This window comes from Botryllus schlosseri, chromosome 11 (genome assembly GCF_051294905.1).
Source record: "Botryllus schlosseri isolate E-star chromosome 11, Bs_hap1, whole genome shotgun sequence".
Classification (NCBI taxonomy): Eukaryota; Metazoa; Chordata; class Ascidiacea; order Stolidobranchia; family Styelidae; genus Botryllus; species Botryllus schlosseri.
In genome coordinates, this window is record NC_137246.1 from 11,135,269 (window position 1) to 11,146,457 (window position 11,189).

An 11,189-nucleotide genomic window follows, 5' to 3' on the forward strand; every position below is an offset into this window, starting at 1 on the left:
CTCGCTAATTGACTGCACACTGCACAGTTGGACTCGCTAGTAATCTTATGGTAGCGTATCACGTGATACGTCGAATACATATATATCATAGGCAGGGCCGTAACAGCACTTCGTCAGCCCCCCCCCCAAAAAAACGTTGGTACAGGGCCCTCCATAGGGTGATAAACCGAACCAGATAAACCAGACCCCCCTCAGGTTATACGCCGTTTACCGCTAAATATCATCTACATTGCAAGTCCGTTTAGTGAGTCAGCTTTGCTCGTCTAAACACGCGAAGCGCCAGAAAAATCCATAATTCATGATTGAATCGGGCATTATTATTGGGAATTGCATATATATTGCTAACAATTTTTATCCTCTCTTTGCTCACGTAATCAGATTTGCCGAGAGCTGAGTGAGGTGTGTTTGAAAAGGTAGGACCCCTCAATAATAATTAAACATCTCCGGGTGTATTGTGTACCCGTTGGCGGGAACGAAACAGCACTTCATCAGCCCCCCAATAAAGCTTGAGTCTTGGGCTCCAATAGGGTGATAAACCGACCCGCCATCACGTTAATGGCTTTTGCCACGATAATGAAGATGTACTGTGCGGTGAGCCAGCGCGAAGCGCTAAAATTTTCGATATTTCATGATAAAACCGGTCAATAAGATCGGGAATCGCATGTATATTGCTATCAATTCATTGTCCTGTCTGCTCACGTAATCAGATTTACCGGTAGAGCCCGTACAAAATAATTAAACATCTTCGGGCGGGCGGACCCGTTGGTATGACTTCGTTATACATGATGTTACTTCGTGACCTCCTGTCTGCTATATCAAAAATATAGAATCGCCCAAACGTACAAAACTAAAAGATCACACGATTTCAAATTGGTATTTCTTCCCTGGCATATAATTGTTCCCTGTGGGGTGGTATGTGCCTTGTGAGGTTCAGATTGCCAAGACAGGAACATTTAGGCGCCTATGGACAATTAAACCTACATGTATTTCGTATATAAAACGAATTTTTCGGTCAGCATAAGGGGAGTCCTTTTCGGCCATGGTATTCTCGCTGTCTATCGTTCTGGCACACTTCTTGCAGTCGCATGTTACATGGTCTAAGACTTTATATGTCTTGGTGCGTCGTGGTGAGGTTATGGCAAACACCGATATGCCCATTTCTGTAAATCGTTTGTATTTTTTCTTGAGGGAAGAGTACCCAATATTCAAAATATTTTGCACCTTGAAATTTTCAAAAAAGTTGCATAAATTTTCAAAAAATACTCTATAGTTTATGCTAATTCACGGAATAATTTTGGGCCCCCTTCGAGCTCGCCCCCCCCCCAATTGGGGGGTTTGGGGTGCGGCAGCTACGGCCCTGATAATAGGTGCTAATCCGTTACACAAGGATTTTGATCCGATCGATGTATTGTCGGCATTGATGCATATGCCGACTTAACCAAAACGAATATCTTGTGGCCGGCCATGAAAAAGCGTTGTCTCGTGGCCGGCCACAGTGAATTTCATGGCCGGCCATACGAATTCATCGTGGCCGGCCACGAGTTCCATGGCCAGCTCGTGATTTTGGCGCATCTAGTTGTATCAAAATCCTCCCTTTGCATCCAATTTGACTATACTCAAGTAGATCTTCTCCATTTGCACTACGAACTTGCTGGCGGATTGGTTCGTAGACGACTTCCACTAACATTGCCCGTAGGGGAGACGTGGTACCGATGGATCACTGGGACCGAAAATACTTGGAAAATTCTCTATGATCATTTCATGATTACACTTCGTGAACCTGTCTACAATTGCATGCTGGCAAAATCTTTCCTCACATACAAAAAAATTCGACGTGCGCGAGCTATATGGGGTTTCTCACAGATGTTTTTGTTTTGTTTTGGGGGGTGTAAACTAAATTTAGATCGACATATACATTTTTCTTTGTAACCTTCTGCACGAACTAACCAGCAATCATTTTTATTGTGAAGTTTAGGGCTTGTATCAGGCTATATAATGGCACCTAATATTTTTTTCAGTACCTTCCTTGAGTGGATTTTTTGTCTATTCATATATAAAATTCGTAAGGTGGTGACCGATGATTCAATAGCCAAATCAAGCAAAATAATCACGCATACTAATCATGAAACAAATGAAACATGCCTACGTACAGAAAATATTTATGTAATAATTGCATATGATGTTTTATCGCTATAACGAGGTAGTTGGAAGTCACACTGTCGATTTTCGGGCAATATGTATATGTACCCTCAAATTTATAAGTTCGAGCCTAAATCGAAACGTGATTTTATAACAATATTTGAGTTAATATTTATTGAATTTTTTGACGGTTGCGACCAAACATTCTTCTTTGACTTGCTGTAGCTTAGATTATAATACTGAGCAAGAAAAGTTGTCACATCTGAGTTTTTTAGGGTATATGTCTCATAGGTCCCCGGGTCGTGTGCCATTAGACCCACCGGGGGGGGGGGGGGATCGATGATATACGTTCGAGCAACAAATTTTGAACGTCCATAAATATTTTTTGAAAAGACGGATATTCATGAATAAGTGCGCGATAGGTAGAGCTTGTATCAAAGTGCTGAGCCAGCAAAAGGTCTGCTGTTTTCGGCTGAACATTTTGGGGCCAGCGATCATTTTCCAATTCCATTTTCCAAAATTACCACAGCTTTACACACGTTTACCTACTGTGTTCGCTGTAGAAATGAATCTAATTCCCTCGACTATTGAAAAATTACTCTGGGGCGGTGCTCTGTAAACTAACACCGAAACATGTGTTCCGTCAACTTCCTAGATAATTGTCTGCTATATCAAAAATATAGAATCGCCCAAACGTACAAAACTAAAAGATCACACGATTTCAAATTGGTATTTCTTCCCTGGCATATAATTGTTCCCTGTGGGGTGGTATGTGCCTTGTGAGGTTCAGATTGCCAAGACAGGAACATTTAGGCGCCTATGGACAATTAAACCTACATGTATTTCGTATATAAAACGAATTTTTCGGTCAGCATAAGGGGAGTCCTTTTCGGCCAAGGTATTCTCGCTGTCTATCGTTCTGGCACACTTCTTGCAGTCGCATGTTACATGGTCTAAGACTTTATATGTCTTGGTGCGTCGTGGTGAGGTTATGGCAAACACCGATATGCCCATTTCTGTAAATCGTTTGTATATTTTCTTGAGGGAAGAGTACCCAATATTCAAAATATTTTGCACCTTGAAATTTTCAAAAAAGTTGCATAAATTTTCAAAAAATACTCTATAGTTTATGCTAATTCACGGAATAATTTTGGGCCCCCTTCGAGCTCGCCCCCCCCCCAATTGGGGGGTTTGGGGTGCGGCAGCTACGGCCCTGATAATAGGTGCTAATCCGTTACACAAGGATTTTGATCCGATCGATGTATTGTCGGCATTGATGCATATGCCGACTTAACCAAAACGAATATCTTGTGGCCGGCCACGAAAAAGCGTTGTCTCGTGGCCGGCCACAGTGAATTTCATGGCCGGCCATACGAATTCATCGTGGCCGGCCACGAGTTCCATGGCCAGCTCGTGATTTTGGCGCATCTAGTTGTATCAAAATCCTCCCTTTGCATCCAATTTGACTATACTCAAGTAGATCTTCTCCATTTGCACTACGAACTTGCTGGCGGATTGGTTCGTAGACGACTTCCACTAACATTGCACGTAGGGGAGACGTGGTACCGATGGATCACTGGGACCGAAAATACTTGGAAAATTCTCTATGATCATTTCAGGATTACACTTCGTGAACCTGTCTACAATTGCATGCTGGCAAAATCTTTCCTCACATACAAAAAAATTCGACGTGCGCGAGCTATATGGGGTTTCTCACAGATGTTTTTTTTTTGTTTTGGGGGGTGTAAACTAAATTTAGATCGACATATACATTTTTCTTTGTAACCTTCTGCACGAACTAACCAGCAATCATTTTTATTGTGAAGTTTAGGGCTTGTATCAGGCTATATGATGGCACCTAATATTTTTTTCAGTACCTTCCTTGAGTGGATTTTTTGTCTATTCATATATAAAATTCGTAAGGTGGTGACCGATGATTCAATAGCCAAATCAAGCAAAATAATCACGCATACTAATCATGAAACAAATGAAACATGCCTACGTACAGAAAATATTTATGTAATAATTGCATATGATGTTTTATCGCTATAACGAGGTAGTTGGAAGTCACACTGTCGATTTTCGGGCAATATGTATATGTACCCTCAAATTTATAAGTTCGAGCCTAAATCGAAACGTGATTTTATAACAATATTTGAGTTAATATTTATTGAATTTTTTGACGGTTGCGACCAAACATTCTTCTTTGACTTGCTGTAGCTTAGATTATAATACTGAGCAAGAAAAGTTGTCACATCTGAGTTTTTTAGGGTATATGTCTCATAGGTCCCCGGGTCGTGTGCCATTAGACCCACCGGGGGGGGGGGGGGGATCGATGATATACGTTCGAGCAACAAATTTTGAACGTCCATAAATATTTTTTGAAAAGACGGATATTCATGAATAAGTGCGCGATAGGTAGAGCTTGTATCAAAGTGCTGAGCCAGCAAAAGGTCTGCTGTTTTCGGCTGAACATTTTGGGGCCAGCGATCATTTTCCAATTCCATTTTCCAAAATTACCACAGCTTTACACACGTTTACCTACTGTGTTCGCTGTAGAAATGAATCTAATTCCCTCGACTATTGAAAAATTACTCTGGGGCGGTGCTCTGTAAACTAACACCGAAACATGTGTTCCGTCAACTTCCTAGATAATTGATCGAGTAATGTTAGAGCGTGCATCTTATTGCTCGGTCAGATAAACCATGCACTTCACATTGAAACTGGTGTCCACGGCTTCCACACCAGCAGGCACTCAGCGCACTGGGTTTGCGTGGAGCGAAAAAATCGTGGTGCAGACTCGATAGCCTTGCAGTTTCTTCGCATCTCCGTCGCCCAAGCCCATTAGTGATGCAAACGTAGATAGTCTGACTCCCTGCCTCTCCTGCCTTTTATACATAAAAAACGTCATATTTTGCTTCAAAAATTTCGTTCATTCCGTTGCCAATTACACAAAATTGAAAGCCATTGAAGATATGATTATGATATGATTATAAATTACATTTATATACAAGTAGTTAAATCCAATGTCTCGAATACATGATTTTCACAGAAAACATCCAGGGGCACGAGATATCAGATGCACTTTACACGGCGATAAGTATATATTTGCACTGCATTCAGATTTTGTGGAATGTTTCCCCCAATCAATGTTCAGGGAACAATCTTGATGATACAAACAAGATCCAATCGTTCATCAACCACAAATATATCATGAGTAGGGCGTTTCTTTTTTTTGACATCTCAAAATTTGTCAAAATCTTGTCAAAATTGTAGCGTTAGGTCAAAATTTGTCAAAATTGTTCATTGAGTCAACATTTTTTTGACGTCTGCATTTGGTTTGTATCGTAGATTTTGCACTGTCGGTGAACGTATCATTGGATATTTCGCAGCTTTTAGCCTACTTTATAGGCCTATCGTTGTAAACGGCAAATTGTCTGCTCATTATGAATCATAAACGGTCAAATAAAACAAATAAGTTGATATGGTATTATGTAGGGATGGTGCGAACGTGAGGTTCACGTTCGGGTTCTGTGTGTGAACCTCAGAGATTTAGAGGTTCACGTTCACAAACGATCATTGGTAGGTTCTGCGCTGTGAACCTTTTTCATATATTACAATTTTCACGTCAATATAACATCTTTGGTTGAAATTTATTGCATTTCAACCACGGGCCACTCAATGCATGGCGCTGGTAGCATAAAAGATCAACACTACGCGAGCATGCACCTTATGACAATCTCAAAAAATTTACTTGCTTTGTTACAAAAGTTTGCTCGAAATATCCAGTTTTCCGTTTGTGAATATTTAGTGACTCTCTGCTGTGAGCTTGACCCTGAATCACACAACATCAAGAGCGAAATACACTACATGTTGGTAGTCAGCGAATGATGCTTATTCAACCAATCAGTGAAATTGATAACGTTGTCTGATGTAAAAAATCTAGCAAGCGTATGGGGTCAATCTTGATTGCATATGTTCAATGAACACATGCAATCAAGATTGACCCCATACGCTTGCTAGATTCATTGTATCATAAAAACCAAATCTTTGCGATTGGGGTGTTGGCTACTGCTGTATAACTTGTTTATCGGGTAATGTCGGTAGCAAGAATAGAAACCCGTTTACACTATGCTCAATATCAACGTAAGCAATACTCATACGTCGAATACCTTGTCTGGAGTGGCCTAGACCGTTAAGGCGTAGGTTTATATTCCCTCGCAAGTCCTCGTCGCAATTGTTGGCAAAGCGACGGAATATCTTGATTTTATGGGAATATTATATCATTTGATGGCTCCATGCCCCACTTGATACATTTGGCGACGCTTAAAACGTCTATATGTACTTCACCATTGTGGCATTTTGTGGCCCGAGTCGTCGCTATAGGCTATCATACTTCACTGATTTGAAGGGTTACAGGGGTGGGCAACATACGGCCCGCGGGCCGGATCCGGCCCGCGAAAGGATTTTGTCCGGCCCGCGGAGAGTTTTCCGTCTTACATAATAATGTGGCCCGCGGCCCCAGTCTGTCGAGATTTCCCACTCCTTGCTTACTACGTCCAATTTTAGTGACTGCATGTTATGATATATGCGTGTGCGCAGCGTGCGAGAGTGGAGCTTACGCGTAAGTTCGTCGAAGCGAGAAGACTTTCATTATCGGCATTTACGGTGTACTCAACCCTATTGTTGTTTGTGGTAATCATGGTGTTTGTCGACTTCAATGGTCATTTACACCAGGCTGATATTTCCTATTTTTCATTCTGTAACCGCCCACTTGTAGCACGGCACACTTCTAGGCTTTTGTAAGACGTAGGGTTGCCATATTTTGGAAATCTAAAAAGAGGACACTTTTTCACAATTTTCAGACTTGCAAAACGGGAGGAAAATCTTAAAAAATAGTAAATTTTTCCCACTTCGCGGTCGGTTGACAAAAAAAAGAAAGGTCAACTTTCTCACTCAGCGCCCAAAATACAGTTTTTCTTTTCACATTGTCAGTTGATTGACTGAAAAAAGCTCAACTTTCCGGCTCATCTCCCGAATTAGTTGCTGGAGCGTTACTTCGGTGCTAATCTACTGTATCTCAGTCGATTTTGCCATATATTTACCAAAATTCTCAAAACAGAGGACAAAATCTCAGATAAAAGAGGACATTTGGGCGTCCACCGAGGACACTCTCAAAAGAGTAAAAAAAGAGGACAAATCCTCTTAAAAGAGGACGTATGGTAACCCTAGTAAGACACCGCATATACCAGGGGTGGCCAACTCAAAACGGGTCGCGGGCCACTTTTCAAATTTCGTAGAGGACGCGGACCGCATGAATTCAATATCGAGATTAATCAGGCCACACAGTTGAACAACGACGCTATCTCGTCACCTACTCAACCCTAATGAATTGATATCTTGGTAAATTAGGGGTAGGCCTACCGGGGTTATCAAACGCCTTGAAATGCTAATTAAGGATTGCACCGTGTGTTGATTGATCAGAGAAGCGCCTGTATATGACAATGCTATCCTCAAATCCCCATTGTCTTCGTCATTATCGGCTAGAAATGGCTTAGAAGTGACATTGCTGTCGTTAAAATACATTCAGTAATAACGATTTATTCCTTGCATATGTGGATAAATGGGCGAATAATGTATCGATTCAGCAATCCGGCCCGCCAAGTACTTAATTTTCCTATATCCGGCCCGCCGACTGGAGAAGTTGCCCGCCCCTGGGTTAGAATTACCAATATGACATCACGTGACGTCATGAGGTTCACGTTCGCGTTCACACAGAACCTTTCAAAAAGGTTCGCGTTCACACGAACCTGAACCTTTCAGAGGTTCACACTATCCCTAGTATTATGGTCAACGTACCGCAATATCCTAAGTCCTAACTGAAAAAAGACTTCTTAGGTATTACATCATTCTTATATTGAGAAGCGCATGATGAAAAATTGTGATGTAGGCAACATTGTCAGAATGAAGCAACAGGGTGTGTCACCAGCAGTGTACGCACAAGTTGAGTGTTGTCAGCCATAAACTGCTGCTGTTGAACGTCCTTGGCAAGTGTTTTAGCAAGGATATGCACTTTCTACCCAAGAATGTTGGAAAGTATCTCTCGCTGTACTACAAAATTTTTTGATGATTTCTATCATAATACTTGTTGTAACCACTGGAATTCTTCATAGGGCCAGATTTCGTTGAAATAATGTTGTTTTTTTCATGTAAAAAGTTGCCTGAAGCAAAAAACGTTTTTTTCAGGCCAAACTACTTCGTTAGGACAGCCAGTTCCAACCAGAAATGAAGATAAGTGGTACAATTTTAACATTACGTGGGAAAACATCTAATTTGCATGCGTTAGGTCAAAATTTGGTCAAAATCTTAATTTTTTAGGTCAAGTAAGGTTAAGTAAAAAAAAACGCCCCAATCATGAGTAGTTTACCAATAGTACCGATAGGTTATGCTCAGAGCCGTAACAGCACTTCGTCAGCCCCCCCAAACTTTCGTCCTGCCCCCCCCCCCATAGGATGATAAACCGAAATTCTGGGGGCTTCGCCCTCAGACCCCCCTCAGGCTATACGCTGTTTACACACTTATCACCTACCTTGGGTGTTCGTTTAGCGAGCCAGCCTTTATCGCCTAAACGCGCGAAGCGCGAGAAATTTCTATGATTCATGACTAAATCGTGCAATATGATCGGGAATTGCATATATATTGCTAACAATTTTTATCCTCTCTCTGCTCACGTAATCTGATTGGCCGCTAGAGCTGAGTGAGGTGTGTTTGAAGAGGTAGGACCCCTCAATAATAATTAAACATCCTCGGGTGTATTGTATACCCGTTGGCAGGACCACAACAGTACGTCGTCAGACCCCAAAAGAAATTTGAGTGATAAACCGACCCTCCATCACGTTGTGCGTTTTTGCCACAATTATATATAGGCCTAGTTGTACTGATTAGTGAGCCAGCGCGAAGCGCGAAAATTTTCGATAATTCATGATAAAATTGCTATCAATTTCTTGTCCTCTCTGCTCACGTAATCAGATTTACCGGTAGAGCTGAGTGTGTTGTCTTTGAAACTGTAGAGCCCGTAAATAATTATTAAACATCTTCGGGCGGGCGGACCCGTTGGTATGACTATCGTTACGTGATATTATTTCGTGACCTCCTGTCTGCTATCAAAAAATATAGAATTGCCCAAGCGTACTAAATAAAAAGATCACACGATTTCAAATTGATATTTCTTCACTGGCTTATAATTTTTCCATGTTGGGTGGTATTTGTCTTGTGACGTTCAGATTGCCCAGACAGGAACATTTCGGCGCCTATGGACAATTAAACCCACATGTATTTTGTATATATAACGAAGTTTTCGGTCAGCATAAGGGCAGTCCATTTCGGCCAAGGTTTTCTCGCTACCGATCGTTCTGGCACATTTCTTGCAGTCGCATGATACATCGCCTAAAATTTTATATGTCTTGCTGCGTCGTGGCGAGGTAATGGCCAACGCCGATATGCCCATTTCTATAAATCTTGCGTATTTTTTCTTGGGGAAAGCATGCCCAATAATGAAGACATTTGGAAACTGAAAATCGCGCAAGGCGCGAAAAGTTGCATAAATTTTCCAAAAATGCTCTATAATTTATGCTAATTCACAAAATAATTTTGGGCCCCCTTCGACCTCGTCCCCCCCAATTGGGGGTTTGGCGTGCGGCAGTTACGGCCCTGGTTATCCTACATCGTTGCCTTTTTTTCACATATGCAGCCAAACTGCAGTGTGTCAAGTTCAAGTGCTGCTACAGCATGGAAATATTCATAGATTTATCGACACAATTCCCATCGTCCAGCAATGAGTGTAAGCTCCATTGATGTTGAGGATGGCGAATGTCGTATATAGCGGTGCGATAATGAAATATCTATATAACAGTATATCGCGGACTTGTCATATATAGACCTGATACAGAAAAGAAGGATTGTATCAACCGGGCATTATTCAATTCACAGCTATTCAGCTATACGAAAGATAACAAATTATTGATTGTTTGCAACGTCATATCCTATCTATACCGTTGAAAAGAGATATCAGATCGGGGAAGTACCGGCCACAGCGAGCTGCTCTGTGGCCGGCCACAGAATGTTATGTGGATTTTACAACTTTTCCGGAACTTAAAGAGTATATATTTCACTCATTCTTGGTTCTTTGATTCCCTGATTGTTCCGTTTGAGTACTATGATTACGGGATTTAGTACTGTGAACGAGAAAACAGGTAAAATGACCGAATATTGACCGATCAAGTATCTCGATGAAACATACATACATATGCATTCAAAGAGGTATATAGTCGAGTCTACTTAAGCGTAAATCGAACAAATGTGCACTGAATTAAGACAAATTTCCAGTACAGTATTGTATTATTTATAAATTAATCAAGGAAATTCACGAAAGATTATAAACTGCTCCCACATCCATGCACCATGCGACAGTCGACGAGCATGTCCACCTTCAAGTCGAAATACAAGCAATTACTACTAAATGAATACTAGTCCATCCTCAAGATTACCGGACCACGACTAACCTATCGATCTCGTCTTCCATGACATGCCACACCATTTTTGTCGCTTGCTTTTTGCTATACTATCTTCTTTACTTTTCATTCAGTGTGCATGCCTCCTCTTTACATCGCCTAGGCCAAGGTGGGTGTCCGATTTCATAGACAACTCCAAGTCGCTTCGACAACTTCCTATCTTTTCATTGTATCGCATTTCTGTGGTGTATTGAACTGATAAAATTACTAATAAACCAATGATGATCAACACTTATAGGCTATACCAGTTACCAGTTTTGATACAGTCTTCATTGCTTCTAGCTTTTTATACCATTATTTCCTGTTTCATTTAGTGGGTATATCCCCTTTTATTGTATTCTTTACATCATTTTTTGTGTTTTTAATTGATATTATAGAGACTCTGCCAGATCGTTTCGACTTCTGCCTATCGTTTCATTGTATCGCTATTCTTCTGGTATTTCAGGTGAAAATGCTAATAAACTGAGCTAAACTCTTGCT